This window comes from Octopus sinensis, linkage group LG18, assembly GCF_006345805.1.
Source record: "Octopus sinensis linkage group LG18, ASM634580v1, whole genome shotgun sequence".
Taxonomy (NCBI): domain Eukaryota; kingdom Metazoa; phylum Mollusca; class Cephalopoda; order Octopoda; family Octopodidae; genus Octopus; species Octopus sinensis.
In genome coordinates this window covers 1,228,294-1,248,944 of record NC_043014.1, presented here as the reverse complement: position 1 = coordinate 1,248,944, position 20,651 = coordinate 1,228,294, and the positions used below count along the sequence as shown (strand labels likewise).

Below are 20,651 nucleotides of genomic sequence, written 5' to 3'. Positions count from 1 at the left end.
ATACCAGCGCAGTTGTCTCTCATGCCCGCCACATCTGATGCTTCTTATGTCCAATATTTCCCTCAGAGTGCTTACACTCTGTCGTGTATGTACACTGACATTACACATCCTGTGGATCGTACCAGCTTCATTTCTTTCAAGCCCACACATGTCTTCAGCAGTCTTGGCCCATGTTTCACTGCTGTGAAGCACACATGCCTCATACAATCTACTTTTCACTCTGAGCAAGAGGCCCTTTGTCACCAGTAGGGGTAGAAGCTTTCTGAACTTTGCTCGGGCTATTCTTATTCTAGTGGTAACATTCTCTGAGCATCCACCCCCACAAGAGACTTGGTCACCTCAGTAACGGAAGCTATCAACTACTTTTAGATTCTCCCCAGGCACAGGCATGATCATGTGGTAAGAAACTTGTTTCACAGCCACATGGTGCCGTCCATAAAGGGTTTAACTTTATTTTGTATCGTCAGATCTCAAAGCCTGTTGGCCCAAGACCTCTTAGAAATATTTTTAAGAGATTTTGGGCCAACAGGTTTTGGGATCTGACGATATGCCATTTTTATATATACATACATATATATATACATAATCATCATCATCATATATTGTATATATGTATATATATATACATATATAACATACATACATATATATATATATGTGTATGTATGTCTGTATGTATGCATGTACATATTATATATATATATATATATATATATATATAATATATATATATTATATATATAGTATATATATACATACATATATATATAGTATATACATATATATATATAAATAAAAAAATAAATGCGCCCTTTTTAAGCCTAGCCAGGCCCATGGGCTTGGGTTCCCCGTTTCAATGGCATATGTGTTCCCCAGCTGCACGGGATGCCAGTCCATCGCAGCGTTACTAATTTTTGCCAGCTGAGTGGACTGGAGCAACGTGAAATGAAGTGTTTTGCTCAAGAACACAACGCATCGCCCGGTCCAGGAATCGAAACCACAATCTTACGATCATGATGCTGACATCCTAACCACTAAGCCATGCACTTCCACAACATATATATATATATAGAGAGAGAAATAGATAGATAGATAGATAGATAGATAGATAGATAGATAGATAGATAGATAGATAGATAGATAGATAGATAGATATGTTTCTTATTAGCCACACAGGGCTGCACACAGATAGAACAAATTACAAGGTAGAGCTTTCTTTTGAAGGTATTAAAAAAAAAAAAAAAAAAAAGGAGGGGGAGGTTCGATCAAAAGGGATCGTAAAGGAGAGAAGAGGACAAAATAAGGGGGTTAAAAAAAAAAAAAAAAAAAAAGGGAGGAGAGGAAAAAAAAATGATCAATAGGATAATTAAAAGGGGAGGACAGGATAAAAAAAATAAGTGGGAGAGGAACAGAAAGAGTCTGTAAGGTACAAAAGGGGAGGGAAGTGAGGTTACCGTGGAAAGAAAAGCCTGCGGAAAAGACCACGGTAACCTCGGTCAATAAAGTCACTTTATATTTTTTTTTTTTTTTTTTTTTTTGCAAATAAGCAACTCTCTGTTTTCGATTCTGGGTTCATAGGATCATGCTCAAGGTGGCTTCGTCATTCATACGTGCCATTCTTGCTACATTCACCATCTTTTTTTAAAACATTCGCTAGACAAAACTTGCCTCTCTACTCTCACTTTCCTTTTCAGTGGTACTTGAAGAAGTTGATGAGAGATTGACCAGAGAGGAAAGTGTTTGTCTCCAATCCTTTCAGACGCGTCCACCAGATACATTCTTTCGCCATAGCCACAAGGATGATGAAAATAGCTCTTCCTTCCCGTTTGAAGGAAGGAGGCGTGACAATATTGACGATAGACTCAGCTGATAAACCGACTCGTCCCACACGTGACAGCAGTTGTTCGACATAAGCCCACAGGTCGGAAATTGTGGACACTGAACGAGTGCGTGCAGAACGGTTCGTCGCTCTGACCGCATCTCGGGCAGGTCGGCCCCGTGTTTCTCGAGCCGTGTCTGTAGAGCTTATCCCGAACGGGTAGCGCTTCTCGGTAGCACTGCCAGGCCAGGGATCTCTGGAAGTTGTCCATGGGCCCTGGCCCGAAAGTCGTCCGAACAGCGGGTCAGGTACTCCTCGTCGACGTCCAGGTTCGCCCCGAGCTCGTCGTCGTACCTCCCCTCCACTAAACCCTATAGAATGCTTTGGTTGTGTTGAAGTCACTTAAGGTCGACCCAGGACGGCAGAGTTGCTTGAGAGCAACGCGACACTCGCGGTGCCATTCGCCCTTCCTCGGCCTCTTTTTGATCCACGACTGCAGTTCGGTCATGGAGACGAGCTGCGGGAAAGCGTGCCTCACAAACGGCGACCACACCTGTTCACCGTCGTCTACATAGAGCCAGAGATGTCGCAGTCTCAGCGCGTGTCTGCGCATCATCAACCACGGCATGCCCAGCCCTCCTTTTAACGGGTGTTGACAGCAAATGGATCGCCTGACCATCGGGACGCATCCTTTCCACAAGAAGCGAAAGAGGATGCGTTGTAGTTTGGTGATGGTAGGGTCGGGACAAGGTACGACGGTCAGGCGGTAGTAGATGACGGACGTGATGTACGGTTCGCCACCTCCGCTCGACCTTTTAGGGACAGTTTCCTCTCGGCCCATTGCGGGCGATAGTGACCACCCTACTCGTTATCTCGTTCCAGTTCTTCTCCACTTGGAGGTCCGGACCAAACCAGACCCCGAGCAACTCAACCGGGCCGTCGGTCCAGCGTCCCACGACGGAGGCGCTGGTGGACGGCATGGGCTTGCTTCTCCAGGTGCCTAGTCGCAAGCCCACTGACTTTTCCCGGTTGATTTTCGCTCCTGTCACTGCTTCGTAGTTTTCATTCGTGTCTCGCCGACCAGCTCGATGTGCTCGTGGCTAGACACTATGACGGTGACGTCGTCCGCGTATGCAGACACGCTCGTCCCGCATCCCAATTCTCGCGGGATGCCCCTTAGAGTCGCCAGCTTCCGCAGTAGTGGCTCAAGAGTCAATACGTATAGAAGCGCCGAGAGGGGCATCCCTGACGGACCGAACGTGCAATGTCGAAAGGTCTCGATAGATGTCCATTTACGCGAATTACCGAACGGATGCCTCTGTACAAGGCAGCTATCCAGCCGCGGAAGACGGGACCGAAACCAGCCGCTCTCAGGACTGCCTCCAAGTATCGATGGTCTACCCTATCAAAGGCTTTTGATTGATCCAAGTTGATCAGGGCTCCACCCATGCCAGGTTCGTTAACTACCCTGTCTATGATGTAGCGCATCAGATGGAGTTGTCATGGATGGTCCGGCCTGGCACGGCGCATGTTTGCGCCTTGTCGACCAGTTTCTCGATGACAAGCGCCAACCTCTTGGCTAGCACCTTGGCCAAAATTTTCAAGTCTGCATTAAGCAGAGTGATGGGCCTAAAGTTATCTATTACATTTCCCTTGTTTAGATCTTTCTTCAGCAGTGTTACGGCTCCTCGGCTCACAAAACCAGGAATGCTCCCGTTTTGCTGCCAGTTGCAGTACACCGCCGCCAGACAGATAGATAGATAGATAGATAGACAGATAGATAGATAGATAGATAGATAGATAGACATAGATAGATAGATAGATAGATAGATAGATAGATAGATAGATAGATAGATAGATAGACAGATAGATAGATAGATAGATAGACAGATAGATAGACAGATAGATAGATAGACAGATAGATAGATAGATAGATAGATAGATAGACAGATAGATAGACAGATAGATAGATAGATAGATAGACAGATAGATAGACAGATAGATAGATAGATAGATAGATAGATAGATAGACAGATAGATAGATAGATAGATAGATAGATAGATAGATAGATAGATAGATAGACAGATAGATAGATAGATAGATAGATAGATAGACAGATAGATAGACAGATAGATAGATAGACAGATAGATAGATAGATAGATAGACAGATAGATTAATAGATAGATAGATAGATAGATAGATAGACAGATAGATAGATAGATAGACAGATAGATAGATAGATAGATAGACAGATAGATAGACAGATAGATAGATAGATAGACAGATAGATAGACAGATAGATAGATAGATAGATAGATAGATAGATAGATAGACAGATAGATAGATAGATAGATAGATAGATAGAGAGAGAGAGAGATAGATAGATAGATAGATAGATAGATATAGACAGACGAAAGTATGGGTGGATGGATGAAAGGTGAGACAATGCGGGTATAGACTGATGGGTCTCTGGGTGGTTTCCTCAATTTCCGGTAAACCCTAGCTTCAGTTCCTTCATCTCTCCTAAGTTGTTCCACTTCAGTGAAAATCTCCTGATCTCTCACCGTCCACCCGGAGGTACAGCTGTCAGAATACCCTCTTGGGGTTACATTTTCTGAAATAATCCTTTTAACTTCTGTCTGTAGTTTTGGTTGTTGTTGTCTGAGGGAATCCAAGGAGGTCTTCAGTTGGACTCTTTTCAATTTATGGAACATTTCTTCCCAGACAAAGATTTTGAGACCAATTTTGGCTATTACAACCATTTTTGAAGAAATTAATAACAATGCTTTCAAATTTTGGCACAAGGCCAGCAATTTCAGGGTAGCAGGGGCTGGTCGATCACATCAACCCCAGTAGTCACATGTATGTCATATTAATGAGTATTTACTTTATTGACCCCTAAATAATGAAAGACAAAGTCAACCGCAGTGGAATTTGAAATCAGAATGTTACAGGCAGACAAACTACCACCAATCCGTTTCTTGTATTTGTTATAAATGTTATACATTTTTCATATCTCTGATATATCTATGTTATATCTACATAATATGTATGTCATATTTATGTGTGTTATATCTATATTTATGTACATCTTTGTCATATTTATGTTCTGTAACATTTACGTTTGTTGTTTTTGTTTTATCTGTTTGTAATAAATATTCGTCATATCTATATTTGCTTATCATTTGTCATTGCACCATACCGTTCCCCAATGACAAAAATTCTACATAAAGTGACTGTAACCAAATTCCCTCCTTCTTAATGGTATTATATTTCATAAGAGCATTCTAAGAGTTTTAGATTCCAGCAACATACTCGGTTTCATATTTTTAATGGCAAATTTAGGCCAAACATCAAAAATAGAAAAAAACATAAAATGTGTTGATTTCAAACAAATTTTTGATATTTTGTTCTAAAATCATTTTTCAACCGTTTACAAAAGATTCTACTCGTAACAACAGGTTTAATTTTAGTCAAAAATCATCCAGTTGGTAAGAATAGAAGCAAACAGGCTTCTTTTCCTATTCCGAACCAACTTATTTCATTATGGTAATTAGTTGCCATGGCTTATAAATCACAGAAACAAAACCATTTTATCGTTCTCGTCTGGCATTATTTATAAGTTTTAGATATCTTTGAAACTAGGTTATAAATTTATCAAAAGACCTCTGCAGCAGAATTACCATTTAACATAGGCACCAGTGTGGCTGTGTGGTAAGAGGTTTGCTTCACAGCCACATGGTTCCAGGTTCAGTCCCACTGCATGATACACTGAGCAAGTGTCTTCTGCTATAGCCCCTAGATGACCAAAACCTTGAGAGTGGATTTGGTAGGGAGAAACTGAAAGAAGCCCATCGTATATATGAAGACATATGGCTTAGTGGTTAGGGCATTCAGCTCAGTCGTCAGTCGCGAGTTCAATTCCTGGCAGTGCCTTATGTCCTTGAGCAAGACACTCTTTCATGTTACTCCACTATGTTGGTAAAATGAGGAGTACCTGTAATTCACAGGGTCCAGCCATGTCCTCATTCAGTGCCACACTGAATCTCCCTCAGAACTATGTTAAAGGTGCACATGGCTGTAGAGTGCTCAACCACTTGCATGTTAATTTCACAAGAGCAGGATGTTCCGTTGATCAGATCACATGGAACACTTGTTCTAAGCAACAGAATGCCAGGTTTTTTTTGTGTGTGTGTGTGTGTGTATATATACCGTAAATCCTCGAGTATAATCCGCATTTTTCCCAAAAAAATTTAAAGGTCAAAATCCCTAGTGTGTAATATATACAAGGTTAAAAATGAAAAATACTTTCTAAGCAATGTCCCAGTCTCTATTTGCTGTCCGGCAATGTTTATTCAGACGCATTTTGTGATGTTGGGCGTGAAAATCCCTTAAGCTAAGCCTGAAAGCAATGAAGTCATAAAAGAATCATCCATAACTTGCAATAAGCAACATTTATTAATCGTTATTACTGTTATTTCTTTATTTTCTGCAAACAAAATGCACAAAAAAGCTACACGTTTGCATTATGTTATATATACAATAATAATAAAGGATGTTACCGTATACATTTTTACAAACCAAGGATGTTATATAGACCTCCTTGACTCAAGTTAGAAAAGGGGTGCATATTATAGACAAGGTTTAGGTTTTTCAGAGGTACAGCCCCCTAAAGATCCCCTGCATATTATACTCAAGGGCGGACTATACTCGAGGATTTACGGTATATATATGTGTGTGTGTGTGTGTGTTTGAGCAGTGCTTGATTTTCCTTCCCTTGACATCATGTGGTGGTTGTAACCGAATGTCACTGTCGTGGAGACAGTGTCATTTATTTCCAATCTTTCACAAAAACATGTCTGGCCCTGGTGTAATGTCATCTTGCTTGGGAAGTTTGTCTCCCTAAACTCTGTTTAAACCCAAGCAAACATTCGGAAGAAGGAGTCAAAATAATGATGAAAGAAGATGATTCTTAGCAAGGAGAATAGCAATTCTTGATGTGTGAAAATGTTATTCTCTGTAATGAAGTCAATATGCAAACATTGATAATACAATTTATATTTGAGAAGAGATTGCTCCAGTTGGGTCAGTTTAGTCAACTTGGTGAGTTCTTCTCTGTGAACGGCCGGTGAATAAGTAAACAGGGTTCTGGTGATTTCTCCTAATTACTAACAGTAATTAACACAAAATATTAGGTTAATTAGAGAATATCCAACACTATGTTACACTTCTGTAGAACTTGCTTCCTTTACACACACCACACACACACGAACCACATGTAAAAGCATACACACACACACACACACACGAACCACATGTAAAAGCATACACACACACACACATACGAACTACATGTAAAAGCATACACACACACACACGAACCACATGTAAAAGCATATATTCACACACACACACATGCATTTACAAAAACATGGAGCTTTCCGTCTTTGTCCAAATAATTAAAAACATACGTACATATACATATATATGTACGTACAAACATACATACATATACATATATATGTACGTACATACATACATACATATACATATATATGTACGTACATACATACATACATACATACATATACATACATACATACATATACATATATATGAACGTACATACATACATACATACATACATATACATATATATTTACGTACATACATACATACATATACATATATATGTACGTAAATACATACATACATACATACATACATACATATACATACGTACATACATACACACATACATACATACATACATATATATGTACGATTTTTCAATCGTGGCCGTGCCAGTCTCACCTGGCCTCCGCAATCGTGGCCGTGCCAGCCTCGCCTGGCCTCCATGCCGGTGGCACATAAAACGCACCATCCGAGCGTGGCCGTTTGCCAGCCTCGTCTGGCACCTGTGTCGGTGGCACATAAAAAGCACCCACTACAATCATGGAGTGGTTGGCGTTAGGAAGGGTATCCAGCTGTAGAAACACTGCCAGATCTGACTGGCCTGGTGCAGCCTTCGGGCTTCACAGACCCCAGTTGAACCGTCCAACCCATGCTAGCATGGAAAGAGGACGCTAAATGATGATGATGATGATGATACATACATATACATACATACATACATACATACATATACGTATGTACATACACATGTGTACATATATATGTATTGATAGAATTTAACCCTTTAGCATTTAAACCAGCCATATCCGGCCAAAAGTATTCTGCCTGTTTTATGTTCAAACTGGCCAGATCTGGTCTCTCACACCAACCTTACAATATCGATTAAAAAATTAACAGCTACCTCATCAAAATCTCATAGCACCAAGATAATGCCTGATTAGTTCAAGGCGATGTGGATAAAAAAGGATTAATTTTGGCAGAATAATGCGAACACTAAAGGGTTAAAGTGATAGCAGTAGAGGCATAGGAGCAGTGTGAAGACAGCCTTTGAATGTTGCATTGAATCCCTCAGACGACACCTGTTGAACAATGAAGAAGGAAATGAGTCTATTTCTACTCAAAAGTGAGATCAACAACATCTTCAGATTTGGAGAAGAACGACTGAGCAGGTACTCTGAGGATACAACTGTCTTGTGTGACCCAAAGGAGGCTGGACTGGCCTACTTAAACAGAAGCTTGGGGGAAAAGCAGACATCATCATCATCATCGTTTAACATCCGTTTTCCATGCTAGCATGGGTTGGACGGTTCGACCGGGGTCTGGGAAGCCAGGGGCTGCACCAGGCTCCAGTCTGATCTGGCAGTGTTTCTACAGCTGGATGCCCTTCCTAACGCCAACCACTCCATGAGTGTAGTGGGTGCTTTTTACATGCCACCAGCACAGGTGCCAGGGGAGTCTGGCATCGGCCACGATACCAGCAAAAAGCAATGGATGGGTACATGTTCCACGAGAGGGCAACAACAGCATTAAAAAAAGGAAGAGTAGCCGCTCCTGGACCTGTGATAGAGACATTAATTCCCACTTAGAAGGATATGCCTTCACTATACAGGAACAGGAGATAACAACTAAATACCCGATAAAGAAGAGGGGCAGGGATACCACCACACCTCCTCCATGCTGAGATGAAAAATGTTGCCTACACACTGTCAGTAGCTGCCCTGAAATGTCTATGAGACACTACCTGGCCCTGAGTTGCAAATGCTATCCATATGAAGGACTGCCTTGAAGGTTACATCAAAGGCATATGAGAACCAAGGGGTGTTCAGATATTGAAAAACAAGGAATACTGGTAGAAGAACCCAGTGCCAGTGGCACGTAAGAGAACCATCCGAACGTGGCTATTGCCAGCTCCGCCCCAACTGGCCTCGTGCCGGTGGCATGTAAAAAGCACCATCTGGTCGTGGCCGTTTGCCAGACTCGTCTGGCACCTGTGCTGGTGGCACGTAAAAAGCACCCACTACACTCATGGAGTGATTGGCGTTAGGAAGGGCATCCACCTGTAGAAATACTGCCAGATCAGACTGGAGCCTGGTGCAGCCCCTGGCTTCCTAGACCCCGGTCGAACCGTCCAACCCGTGCTAGTGCGGAAAACGGATGTTAAACGATGATGATGATGATGAAGGACTGCCATGAAGTTTACATCAAGGGCATATGAGAACCAAGGGGTGTTCAGAGATTGAAAAACAAGGAAAAAACTGGTGGAAGAACCCAATAAAAATATCAATTCAGTACATAACAGACCTGATATTGTTCTGTGGGACAGGGAACAAAAGTCCTACACTGTTATAGGGGTCAGCTGTCCAGTGGATGTGAATGGACAATCAAGAGTCCAGGAAAAAAAGAGAACATTTACGGCAAATTAGAGGAATTTACAGCTATTGTACCCTGACTATGAATTCTTATGTTTACCCATCATTATTTGGGCATTGGGTTATGGACCAACAAATACTCGGTTTCATGAAGAAAGGACAAAAGAAACCGATGTGGATTCTCTAAATCCAATCTATTGGTAACACAGAGAAGCCAGTCTGAAGATTCTCCAGTTGAGATCCTTTGTAGGCATTCAAAGCTCAACCAAACACACCAACTAAACCACATATTCACAAACAACAACAACTCTCTGGACTCAAAAAGTCTTGTCGCTTCGTTAGTGACCAGCCTGGACTCTCTCAAGAACTGAAATTAAACTTATTCATGCATACATACACACATACATACATACATACATTCATACATACATACACACATACATACATACGTACATACGTACATACATACATACATACATACATACGTACATACATACGTACACACACAAACACACACAAGCATACATACACACATACATACATACATACATACATACATACATACACACATACATACATACATGCATACATACATACATACATACACACATACATACATACATACATACATACAAACATACATACACACATACATACATACATGCATACATACACACACACATACATATATACATACATACATACATACATACATACATGCATACATTCATTCATTTCCTGTTGTCGATGTTGAAATTCCAATGAAAGAGTTTTGGATCTAAGTTAGAAACCGGTTCTTCCTCTATTGACAAGAAATCTTGAAATAAACTGAATAATGACATACATACATACATACATACATACATACATACATACATACATACATACATACATACAAACATACATACAAACATACATACATACATACATACATACATACATACATACATGCATGCATACATACATACATACATACATACATACATGCATACATGCATGCACGCATGCATGCATACATACATACACTAACAATTATACACACCAATCGGTGCAAATTTGTAAAACATTCCGAAAATTCTGTTTGGATTCCCTGAAATGAATACACACACACCGATACGTGTGTGTATCTTGCACACACACACAAGAAGTAATCAATTAGATATAAATGTGTGTGGGTATATATATATATATATATATGTATGTATGTGTGTGTTTAGTTGTGCTAACATCAAAGTCTTACAGCTGTCAACAGCCGGTCTATTATATTTGTTAAACAATGATATAAGACCAACTTTAAGTGATGTGACTAGAAACAGGGTTAAGAAGGGTAATAGTTAGGCAACGGCATAACAAAGGGGCCCTTTAATACTGCCCCGGATCTATTAATACGGCGAAAGAGAGAGAATGAGTGAGTGGGGAGTATTGACAGTGAAGGTTGGGAAGCGGAGAGCAGAGTTGATATGGAGTCAGATTCCGTCGAATCTCTGCATTCTGTGCTCAAATCTCGCCCTAGTCATATTTTACCCTTTCTTTATTTGAAGCTAGCAGTATCGCCCGGCGTTGCTCGGGTTTGTAAGGGAAAAGCTTTCTATTTATGTCGGCCTGCCTATCTGTCCGTTTAGCATTTTTAGAGAGTTATAGCCAAAAAATAGCAAAAAATGCATTAAAAATGGAAAAAAATTATGGTAAATTTTTTTTCAAATCGTTGACTCATCGTAGACATTTTTAGAGAGTTACTTCCCTTATATTAAAAAAATATGCATTAAAATGGAAAAAAAATGATGGTAAATTATTTTTTAAATCGTAGACTCATCGTAGACGCGCGCTAATACCCAGAAGGGCTCGATATGAATCACGACTATAAGATACCCGGTTTTGGTTAAACTGCACCGCAAAATGTGGGAGTAATTAGGAATCTAAATCGTAGGAGACAGACACACAACCTTACTTTTATATATAAAGATTGATAAAGGAATACGAATCGAGGAAGGGGATTGGGGAAACTGGTTGAAGACTGGACAAGACGTCTTGTGGTATTTGTTTGGAGGGTGAAAGTGGATTATACTAAAAAGTGAAAGTAAATTGCAATTAAAAGCGGATGCATCGACAGTGACATCCCATAATTGCAATGTTTGTGACAAACTCACAGGAACATTAATTGAAATAACATCGGGAGAGTGAAATGGTTCTTAAAAAGGAATTGGTTCGTATTCTTCCGAGTGGTTTCACCGGACCAACACCACTGCTTCCCGTCACTTCTGTCTCTACATCTCATTTATTCATGTAGGATTAATCCATTGCTCAAATGTAGCCGTGGTGGCTGTCATGTATCGACGTGTAGGTCACCGAATCGCCTTCTCAATGGTGTTGTTTGTGGCTGGGCAGAATACGTTGGAATGGCGCGCTTCAGCTATTTTCTGAAATAACACATCACTAGAAAGTACTGTACTCCTAGGTACTCCATTCCTGCTTCTAACAAAATTAATTCCCATTACATATTTCACGTGTCATTTAGAAAGGCATGAACACCATAGATTCACATTCCCTCTCAGTATAGTCATCATCATCACCGCCACCACCATCGTCACCACCACCACACCTTGTGACTGAAAATAGATTAACGGAAACTGTACGGAATCCGTCGAATGGATTGTACTCGTAATTCAAAAGGTAGAGCCATGTCACATAGATTAAGTCAAGGCGACTTAAGCCGACTGAGAATTTTTGAAAGGGTAAGCGTGTCAGCGGGATGCTCCACCGCTTACATGTAAATTCAGGAGCAGGTAATTAAGTTGATTGAACAATTGAAGAATCATCGTCTAAACCGACTGAGACCCATGTCTTTTAACCACCAAATGTAACTTTTTCTCTTCTCTCTAATGTCTTTAAAAGAGAAGTACAGGAACATTACCCACCTCCCATTGTCACATTGGCACAAATAGGGATCGGTATGTGGTTGATCGATCCGCTAGAAATAGGGGCCAAATCTCCCTTGAACCACACACGTTACTGTACTAAAAAGGCGGCAAACTGGCAGAAACGTTAGCAGGCCGGATGAAATGCTTAGCGGTGTTTCGTCTGTCTTTACGTTCTGAGTTCAAATTCCGCCGAGGTCGACTTTGCCTTTCATCCTTTCGGGGTCGATAAATTAAGTACTAGTTGCGTACTGGGGTCGATCTAATCGACTGGCCTCCTCCCCAAAAATTTTGGGCTTTATGCCGAGAGTAAAAAAGAAAAAGGAGCACACTAAACGTGGTCCTGGCTTTTCCACAAACAGAAAGGGGTTCACTAGAAATATCTAGATATATAAAACTGTAGTTGTGTGAGTGTCTGTCCCCTTCGACTTAGATTCCTAACTACTCCCACTATTTGCGGTATCTTATAGTCGTGATTCATATCGAGCCCGTCTGGCTATTAGCGCGCGTCTACGATGAGTCTACGATTTTAAAAATAATTTAACATCATTTTTTATTCCATTTTAATGCATAATTTTTCGTGTGTCGATGGCGGCGGAGTTGGCGTCCATGGTCACACCTGCACCTGTTTGCTTCTCCCCCTTCCCTCCCTCGTGAAGCTGTGGGGAAGGGAGTGTAAGGAAATCAACGTCGTAATGCGTTGTCAAGGAGACCAGCGTTCTTTTAGAACAACGATTTCATGGCTTGAAGACACCAAAACAGAAATGGCTAAGAAAGCCCGAATTGGCATCTATAAGGGAAGTAACTCTCTAAAATGCTTATATAGTTATTTCCCTTACAAACCCGAGCAACGCCGGGCGATACTGCTAGTATGTTATAATTAAAAATGCCCAGTCGTGACGTCCGTACAAACAATGGTAACTTTTGGTGGGGGGAATGGAACGACCGAGAAAGAAGCGCGTGCGCGCACGCTCATACACGCACACTAACGTATGGATGGATGGATAGATAGATAGATAGATAGATAGATAGATAGATAGATAGATAGATAGATAGATAGATAGATAGATAGATGATGGATGGATGGATGGACGGACGGATAGGTAGGCAGACATAAATAGAAAGCTTTTATGAAAACAATGATACGCAATAAAATTATGCATTAACAATAGGAAAGTAGCGTAACAACATACAACGTCAAGTGAACTGTACGTAACAACGTAAGCAGAACGTAAAAAAAACTGATGATTGTCACTGCAGAAGCGTAAGTCCACGTCACCTAACGTAAAGGTGACACAATCAGACGTTAGATGACGATGGTCACAAAAGGTCATCGGATTTAAGAGTGACACGAAACGTAACGTTGATGATAACGTCGACATAAACCGTTAAACGTAATCTAACGTTATATGACGTTTCACCAAACAACAGATGCCCACCAAGTAAGAGACAGATTTCAGTAGATATCTGTGATATACTAAAACACACACACATATTCCTATGTATGTGTATACACTCACACACACACACACACATACATACATACACTCACACACGGATTTATGTCAAAATTAACTAAAAATACGTATGAATTTATGAATGAGTGTGTATGTGTGTGTTGTCATCAATATTCTGTGTATATTGGTCTTAAATATTCATGGTACCAACGTTATACACGTTGAGCACTTTGGAAAGTGGCGGGACGTGTTTAAATTTACATCTATGTATACGTATACATACGTATAGGTGTACTGGTATACACACACACACACACACACATACAAACACACACACACATGTACTATACGTATGTTTGAGATGGACTATGTACGTTTGTGCAATGTATACATACATGCATACACAAACACACACATGCATGCACACATACATACATACATACTTACATACATATATAAATACATACCATACTTGACAAGTACCATACATACTTATATACATACATACATACATGCATACATACATACATACATAAATGCATACATACATACATACATACATGCATACATACATACATACATACATACATGCATACATACATACATACATACATACATACATACATGCATGCATACATACATACATACATACATACATACATACATACATACATACATACATAAATGCATACATACATACATACATAAATGCATACATACATACATACATACATACATACATACATACATACACATACATACATACATACATACATACACACACACACACATACATACATACATACATACATACATACATACATACATACATACTTATATACACACGTACAGACAGAAAGTGTATAATAAAATCTGAAGGAATTTGAAATACATACATGTAAAAAACGACCATCGGAGTATCCAAGAGTTTTGTTCGGGGTATGTTAAACGGGTGTCGAATGTAGCAGCGAAAGAGTCTGAAGACAGATACGGGGTGGGGTGAGACTTATTAAGATGTCAGATCTAAATGAAGAGAATAGCAAAATAAGAGTCCAGACGATACGAAGCGACGCCAGGGTCTTTGAAACCTTTTCCCCTGCTTTTGTGAGGTGTCAGGCGATGGGTGAAGTCGGGGTAGGAGCTTTGGAGATAGACAGAGAGGACGAGAGAGAGAGAGAGAGAGAGAGAATGAGCGGGTTGGTGGGGACGAGGAAAGAAGACGAAGGAAGCTGGAGAAAGATGGTAAAGAGGGTGGATGTGGTATTATTAGAAGAGTAAATGTGAAGAGGCGAAGGGAAATTCGAAAGAGAAGGGTGGGGACTAGAGAAAGAACGGGGTAGAGAAAGCGAGTAGCAGAAAGTGTGAGAGAGAGAAAAAAAGAAGGAAAGAGTTATGGAATGAGAGAAAGAAAGAAAGAAATACAGGGTTGCAGAGAAAATAAGGAAGAGGAGGGACTGAGAAATGGCAAATAGGCCAAGAATAAAGTTTGGCAAAGAAGAAAAGAACCAATCTGCTGTCCCCAAAGCAAAGAACACAACTTTCTTCCCGCCATAGCACACACACACACACAAATATATATACATATTACACATCACAAACGACAAACATGTATACATCTATCTCTCTATCTATCTATTTATCTGCATATTTATATATGTATATATATATAATTCTTGCTCGGCCATCACATATAGCAAAACATCACAGATACAAAATACAGACACCACGCAACACACACCATCCTCATTGCGTTGTTTCAGCCCATGGCACACCCATACATACATCAATAGATACACATACTGCAGGTCCACTGGGGGCTGACGTGGCTATGTATGTGCATGTGTGTGTGTGTGTACATATGCCCATGTGTATATATATATATATATATACGCATATACACACACAAGCAGAGACAGTTCGCCATCTCCACCTCTACAAACCCAGACTCCGTCTCCACCACCACCACCACCTTCCCTGCAAGTAGTGATAAAGCCAATACCTACATCTGTTGCTTTGCCCCATTCTCCCCCTCTCACTACACGACTCCACCCCCTTCCTTCTACACTGTCCTCTCTCTCTCTCTCTCTTTCCTACTCCCACCACTACCATCAGCATCGGCCATTCAACCTGTCTCTCTCTCTTCCCTCCGCAATGTCACTTTCTTTCTTTTCGCGACCTTTAAACCAAATAACTTAATTTCTTAAGTTGGCCGATGTTATTTATAGTTATTTATTTCCGTTTATTATTTTTTTTAAATTTTTACTCTAAGAATGGCGTTTCTGCTACTCTATTACTACCGCTTCCATATCAGAATATGTGTAGATTCTATAGATTGCACCAATTGCCTTTTGAGGGCCGATAGTAAAATGGGAGCAGAGACGATAGAATGAATGGATGCATACATACAGACATACATACATGCAGACAGACAGACAGACAGGTCCCAGTTAAAACTTCAATAAAATGTAAAACACAACAGACCAAAAACTTTGTGATTTGGTTCAGAGAAGAGAAATTTTGTACACTAGAGGGAATCAGTCGCCCAGCAGATGTTAACATAAAGCTAAAGATCAGTGAAAAAGAAAACCCCTATACTGAACTATTGAGGGATCTTTTCAATCTGACGGCCAGGTTTTTTAATTAATTCTTTCTAACTAAAAACTTTGAAACTTCCTGGAGTGAGGGATCTTTTCAATCCCCATTGAGCAATTAGTTAGTTAATTTTTTGGCTCAAAAGCAAAAAGCAAGGCCATGTAGGGGGACATGGAGTTAAGTACAGGGTGGTGTTCATGTAAAGAGTTCAGGCCACTTGAGGTCAAGGGAGACTTTGAACAAAGTGGTCATCGGCATCTTCACCATCTCGTCTGGCAGCTTGTTCCACGGATCCGCAACCCAGACGGAGAAAGCTCCTCTCCTTCGATTGAGATGAAATCGTCGCAGGTAGAGCTTTTCGGAATGACCCCGCAGCCGACGCTCTGGAGCAGGAGTGAAGAACAGCTCTTTCGAGAGGTTACACTTTCCGCTTATGATGTTGTGAGCGAGAATGAGATCACCACGGCGGCGGCGTTTTTCTAGAGAATAAAGGTCGAGCGTCTTCAGCCTTTCTTCATAAGACAAATTCTTGAGACCATTTACAGTTACTCTCCCTGGATTACAAGTCCAGATTTATACCTGTAATTACTGGGGCTGGGATCTCTAACAAACTGCTTCAGCACCAATCTTGAGAAATTAGGCCTCTTAAAATCGAAAAGAAGAATGCTGATTAGAAGATTACAGATTCAAGCCATCAATGGAACTGTAAGAATCTGTAAAACTTTCCAGAAGGCGGCGAACTGGCAGGAACGTTAGCAAGTCGGATGAAATGCTTAGAGATATTTTGCCTGCCGTTACATTCAGAGTTCAAATTCTGCTGAGGTCAACTTTGCCTTTCATTCTTTCGGGGTCGATAAATTGAGTACCAGTTATGCACTGGGGTCGATGTAATTGACTTAATCTCTTTCTCTGTCCTTGTTTGTCCCCTCTATGATTAGCCCCTTGTGAGCGATAAAGAAATAATGAGTTAGTATTTAAATATAGATGTGCATGTCTAGGAATGCCGGTACATGCACGAGAATACAGACTTACAATAGAATATGGAGATCTGTGCATGCACTGACTCTAAATACTGCAAATATGCAAATATGCACAGATACCCTGTTGATGATGTTGAAATTCTTCTAATGATGGAGTCTTGGGTCTAAGTTAGAATATGACTCTTTCTCCATTGGCAAGAAATCTTGGAATAAAGCTGTATAACATACATGCACACAGGCGCAGGAGTAGCTCTGTGGTAAGTAGCTTGCTAACCAACCACATGGTTCCGGATTCAGTCCCACTGCGTGGCATCTTAGACAAGTATCTTCTGCTATAGCCCCGGGCCAACCAATGCCTTGTGAGTGGATTTGGTAGACGGAAACTGAAAGAAGCCTGTTTCCCTAGCATTGCTTGACAACCGATGCTGGTGTGCTTACGTCCCCGTCACCTAGCGGTTCGGCAAAAAAGACCGATAGAATAAGTACTGGGCTTACAAAAGAATAAGTCCTGGGGTCGATTTGCTCGACTAAAGGCGGTGCTCCAGCATGGCTGCAGTCAAATGACTGAAACAAGTAAAAGAGTAAAAGAATAAGAGTATATGAAAACCAACCAGCTCAGATGCACATTGCAACTGCAATCGGTAAAAAAAAAACACTAAAAAGATGCAAGATGTTTCTAAAGTTCAAAATGTGAAAATGTTTTTTTGTTATTTAACGATGGACATTTGTCTCTTTATTAGAAACGAAATCCTTTCTTAACAGAAGAGACCCAACTCATTAAGCGCCTAAACATCAATTCATAACGACCACCACAATGATGAGAAGATCAAAGGGAGCATCCACTGCTGCACATACCATTCTTACCACTGCAGCTGCTCTCTCTGCAAGCTATGACGTTGATAACATTGTTAGCTTGGGTGCATTTTTCTTCTTGATCAAAATAGCAGCCAAATCTCCCCCTCAGCACCAAGGAAAGACTCTTTTCCCCTTGAATAAATGATTCCAGAGTGAAGTTGATTCTGAAGTTTGCTGACCAGTATTTCACCTGTTAATATCCATTCATTTGTTTCGTTCCAACTAATTTCTGTTTAAAAAGAATGGCAACTTCCCCTGGGCTGTCCCTTTTTTCTTTTTCTTTTTTTTTCCCAAAAATAGTGATAGTTTGGTTATTCCAGCTGCTTTGTCCTTCGCTTCATCTCCATACACCAGAGATCCTTCCGTCTGACTTTCTCAGTTTGAAGCAAATTTCACAGCAAATAAAATTTCTTCAGATTCTTCTTATAGTTTGCAAGAAGGAAAAAAAAAACAGAACTTGGAACTTTCTTGTTGCATGGACATTTTTTTTTATAAGATTTTAAAAAAATTCTTTTGTTGGTTTCTCTTTTAATATTTTGGTCTCTTTAGATTCTTTAGTGAGCTGAAAAAGCACAATTGTAGCGGTGATTTGAAACCAAATCCCTGGATATGCAGCAGACATCACAAGCAAACCACCAAAGTTCCACATGGATTAACCAACCCATCAGCGTGAAGCAATGGCATAAACAGGGTTTTCTCAAACATTCTAGTCCCTCTCTTGGCTTCTGGTCCCCTGTTTTAAGGTCCTCTATTGCATTTTTGTTCCATTTATATATATATATATATATATATATAATATATATATATATATATATATATATACACACACACACACACACAGCTTTATGGAATAAATCTAAAAAAAATCATCTATAACCATCTGTAGGCACGGGCATGGCTGTGTGGTTAGGGAGCTTGCTTCCTAGCTACATGGCTTCGGGTTCAGTCCCACTGCGTGGCACTTTGGGTAGGTGTCTTCCACTATGGCCCCGAGCTGACCGAAGCTTTGTCATTGAATTCGGTAGGCAGAAGTTACTGCCATGTGTGTATATGTGTGTGGAGGTGCTCAGTGCCTCTCCAAAGAGAGAGAGAGAGGGAGGGAATATGTCTTCTGTAATTTAAACAACAACAACAACAAAGTCTGGTAGAAATAAAGCAACAACAACACCAACATGAGAAACAATAATTTAATAAATATGATAGATTGTATAACTTGCTTGAAATAACAATTCTGATTTGTTCGTTCTTCCATAGAACATTCTGGGAGAGGAGGGCATGGAAGGAACGGCGCTCATACATTTTGCTTTTGGACACTTTAGCATTATTATTATTATTATTATTATTATGCAATTTGCTATTTTGCTGGTTATTGTGATTTTTTTTTACAATTTTGTTGACTGTTGACCATTAAGGTTAGAGTGTGTGTACAGACACACACACACGCACACACACACACACAGACACACACACACACGCACACACACACCACACACACACACACACACACAGCTTTATGGAATAATCTAAAAAAAATCATCTATAACCATCTGTAGGCACGGGCATGGCTGTGTGGTTAGGGAGCTTGCTTCCTAGCTACATGGTTTTGGGTTCAGTCCCACTGCGTGGCACTTTGGGTAGGTGTCTTCCACTATAGCCCCGAGCCGACCGGAGCTTTGTGATTGAATTCGGTAGGTGGAAGTTACTGCCGTGTGTGTATGTGTGTGTGGAGGTGCTCAGTGCCTCTCCGAAAGAGAGAGAGAGAGAGAGAGGGAATATGTCTTCTGTAATTTAAACAACAACAACAACAAAGTCTGGTAGAAATAAAGCAACAACAACACCAACATGAGAAACAATAATTTAATAAATATGATAGATTGTATAACTTGCTTGAAATAACAATTCTGATTTGTTCGTTCTTCCATAGAACATTCTGGGAGAGGAGGGCATGGAAGGAACGGCGCTCATACATTTTGCTTTTGGACACTTTAGCATTATTATTATTATTATTATTATTATGCAATTTGCTATTTTGCTGGTTATTGTGATTTTTTTTTACAATTTTGTTGACTGTTGACCATTAAGGTTAGAGTGTGTGTACAGACACACACACACGCACACACACACACACAGACACACACACACACGCACACACACACCACACACACACACAGCTTATGGAATAAATCTAAAAAAAATCATCTATAACCATCTGTAGGCACGGGCATGGCTGTGTGGTTAGGGAGCTTG

General features: G+C 40.4%; 1 protein-coding gene and 1 long non-coding RNA gene across 2 annotated transcripts in view; one reads left to right on the top strand and one right to left on the bottom strand.

The window, feature by feature from the left end:
* Positions 1 to 8,175, top strand: part of LOC118766819 — a 10,737-nt gene extending 2,562 nt beyond the window's left edge. Inside the window, exons 2-3 of the long non-coding RNA XR_005002729.1 lie at positions 5,999 to 6,007; positions 8,163 to 8,175. This is a non-coding gene — a long non-coding RNA (uncharacterized LOC118766819). The remainder of the gene's footprint in view (positions 1 to 5,998; positions 6,008 to 8,162) is intronic.
* Positions 1 to 15,489, bottom strand: part of LOC115221628 (sodium-coupled monocarboxylate transporter 2) — a 47,983-nt gene extending 32,494 nt beyond the window's left edge. The window contains exon 1 of the mRNA XM_029791827.2: positions 14,874 to 15,489. The gene's annotated coding sequence lies outside the window, so the exon portion shown is untranslated. The remainder of the gene's footprint in view (positions 1 to 14,873) is intronic.
* Positions 15,490 to 20,651: the final 5,162 nt, after the last annotated feature.